Source organism: Panulirus ornatus, chromosome 66, assembly GCF_036320965.1.
Source record: "Panulirus ornatus isolate Po-2019 chromosome 66, ASM3632096v1, whole genome shotgun sequence".
NCBI lineage: Eukaryota > Metazoa > Arthropoda > Malacostraca > Decapoda > Palinuridae > Panulirus > Panulirus ornatus.
In genome coordinates, this window is record NC_092289.1 from 23,589,566 (window position 1) to 23,593,144 (window position 3,579).

Here is a 3,579-nt window from a genome sequence, read left to right on the forward strand (position 1 = left end):
CACACCACTCTAATGGCATTTGACACTACCAAAGAGGCTTCAAAGTAAACCTTCACTGTAGCACTTTGATTCTGAATGCTGCCATGCCACTCTAATGGCATTTGGCAGTGCTGACTTGGAGTTAGTAACATGGACTACTTTAATCCCATCTGTAGAATGAGTTCTCTTATGCACTTTCCTTGACAGTTAAGACACAACTGGGGAGGAAGGCATGTCAACCACACAAAAATGTGGGAGAGTCAGGTTATGTACAATGGCCTTTGGACTTCAATTGGCCTCACATGAACTCCTAACATGTCACCGACAGTCAAAGGGTTACCCGGCAAGACCATGGTTAGTTATTACAGAAAAGGAAAAATATTTATTACTGTGGTGTGATTATAGATGGTTGCCTTCTCCCACATCAGTGAGGTAGCACCAGTAAACAAAAGAAGAATGGCCAGGTGAGGATATTCCCTCAAAGGCCCAGTCCTCTGTCTGTTCTTAACGCTACCTCGCTATCGCGGGAAATGGCGAATAGTATGAAAGAAAGATATATATATATATGTAGGGGAGAAAGAATACTTCCCATGTATTTCCTGTGTGTCATAGAAGGTGACTAAAAGGGGAGAGAGCAGGGGGGCTGTAAATCCTCCCCTCCCATTTTGAATTGTCCAAAAAAGGCACATAGAAGGGGGCCAAGTTAGGATATTCCCTCTAAGGCTCAGTCCTCTGTTCTTAATGCTACCTCGCTAACATGGGAAATGGCAAATATGTATGAAAACAAAAAATATATATATATGTATATAATACATTCCCCCCTATTAGAAATTGAAATATAAGGAGGGGAGGGTTTCCAGCCCCCACTCAGGCCCCCTTTAGTTGCCTTCTTCAACACACAGGAGTATGTGGGAAGTATATGTCTGTGTATGCATATGTTAATATATTATACCTGGGGAAAGGGGAGAAAGAATACTTCCCACGTATTCCTGCGTGTCGTAGAAGGCGACTAAAAGGGAGGGAGCGGGGGGCTGGAAATCCTCCCCTCTCAATTTTTTTTTATTTTCCAAAAGAAGGAACAGAGAAGGAGGCCAGGTGAGAATATTCCCTCAATGGCCCAGTCCTCTGTTCTTAACGCTACCTCGCTAACGCGGGAAATGGCGAATCGTTTGAAAAAAAAAGAAATATATATATATATATATATATATATATATATATATATCCCTGGGGATAGGGGAGAAAGAATACTTCCCACGTATTCCCTGCGTGTCGTAGAAGGCGACTAAAAGGGAAGGGAGCGGGGGGCTGGAAATCCTCCCCTCTCGTTTTTTTTTTTTTTTTTTTTTCCAAAAGAAGGAACAGAGAAGAGGTCCAGGTGAGGATATTCCCTCAAAGGCCCAGTCCTCTGTTCTTAACGCTACCTCGCTATCGCGGGAAATAGCGAATAGTATGAAAAAAAAAAAAAAAAAAAAATATATATATATATATATATATATATATATTGGATGGTATTGCAGTGGAATTTATTAAAAAAGGGGGTGACTGTATTGTTGACTGGTTGGTAAGGTTATTTAATGTATGTATGACTCATGGTGAGGTGCCTGAGGATTGGCGGAATGCGTGCATAGTGCCATTGTACAAAGGCAAAGGTGGATAAGAGTGAGTGCTCAAATTACAGAGGTATAAGTTTGTTGAGTATTCCTGGCAAATTGTATGGGAGGGTATTGATTGAGAGGGTGAAGGCATGTACAGAGCATCAGATTGGGGAAGAGCAGTGTGGTTTCAGAAGTGGTAGAGGATGTGTGGATCAGGTGTTTGCTTTGAAGAATGTATGTGAGAAATACTTAGAAAAGCAAATGGATTTGTATGTAGCATTTATGGATCGGGAGAAGGCATATGATAGAGTTGATAGAGATGCTCTGTGGAAGGTATTAAGAATATATGGTGTGGGAGGCAAGTTGTTAGAAGCAGTGAAAAGTTTTTATCGAGGATGTAAGGCATGTGTACGTGTAGGAAGAGACGAAAGTGATTGGTTCTCAGTGAATGTAGGTTTGCGGCAGGGGTGTGTGATGTCTCCATGGTTGTTTAATTTGTTTATGGATGGGGTTGTTAGGGAGGTAAATGCAAGAGTTTTGGAAAGAGGGGCAAGGATGAAGTCTGTTGGGGATGAAAGAGCTTGGGAAGTGAGTCAGTTGTTGTTCGCTGATGATACAGCGCTGGTGGCTGATTCATGTGAGAAACTGCAGAAGCTGGTGACTGAGTTTGGTAAAGTGTGTGAAAGAAGAAAGTTAAGAGTAAATGTGAATAAGAGCAAGGTTATTAGGTACAGTAGGGTTGAGGGTCAAGTCAATTGGGAGGTGAGTTTGAATGGAGAAAAACTGGAGGAAGTAAAGTGTTTTAGATATCTGGGAGTGGATCTGGCAGCGGATGGAAACATGGAAGCGGAAGTGGATCATAGGGTGGGGGAGGGGGCGAAAATTCTGGGAGCCTTGAAGAATGTGTGGAAGTCGAGAACATTATCTCGGAAAGCAAAAATGGGCATGTTTGAAGGAATAGTGGTTCCAACAATGTTGTATGGTTGCGAGGCGTGGACTATGGATAGAGTTGTGCGCAGGAGGATGGATGTGCTGGAAATGAGATGTTTGAGGACAATGTGTGGTGTGAGGTGGTTTGATCGAGTAAGTAACGTAAGGGTAAGAGAGATGTGTGGAAATAAAAAGAGCGTGGTTGAGAGAGCAGAAGAGGGTGTTTTGAAATGGTTTGGTCACATGGAGAGAATGAGTGAGGAAAGATTGACCAAGAGGATATATGTGTCGGAGGTGGAGGGAACGAGGAGAAGAGGGAGACCAAATTGGAGGTGGAAAGATGGAGTGAAAAAGATTTTGTGTGATCGGGGCCTGAACATGCAGGAGGGTGAAAGGAGGGCAAGGAATAGAGTGAATTGGAGCAATGTGGTATACCGGGGTTGACGTGCTGTCAGTGGATTGAATCAAGGCATGTGAAGCGTCTGGGGTAAACCTTGGAAAGCTGTGTAGGTATGTATATTTGTGTGTGTGGACGTATGTATATACATGTGTATGGGGGTGGGTTGGGCCATTTCTTTCGTCTGTTTCCTTGCGCTACCTCGCAAACGCGGGAGACAGCGACAAAGTATAAAAAAAAAAAAAAAAAAAAAAATATATATATATATATATATATATATATGTCTGTGTGTATATATATGTATAGGTTGAGATGTATAGGTATGTATATATGTGTGTGTGGATGTGTACACATGTGTATGTGGGTGGGTTGGAGGGTGTGGGCCATTCTTTCATCTGTTTCCTTGCGCTACCTCGCTAATGTGGGAGACAGCGACAAAGTATACTAAAAAAAATAAAAAACAAATAAAATGTGTATATGAGTGGATGGGCTGTCCTTTGTTTCCTGGCACTACCTCACTGACTTGGGAAAAATGGCAATTAAGTATAATGAAATAAGGAAAGAAAGACTGATACATATTTTAAAAGTCTCCATTTTCTGCTTGACATTTTCTCCAGCTTGGATTAACACCACTTACATTGCCACAAGGATACCAATTACAACAAAATAATAAACTGA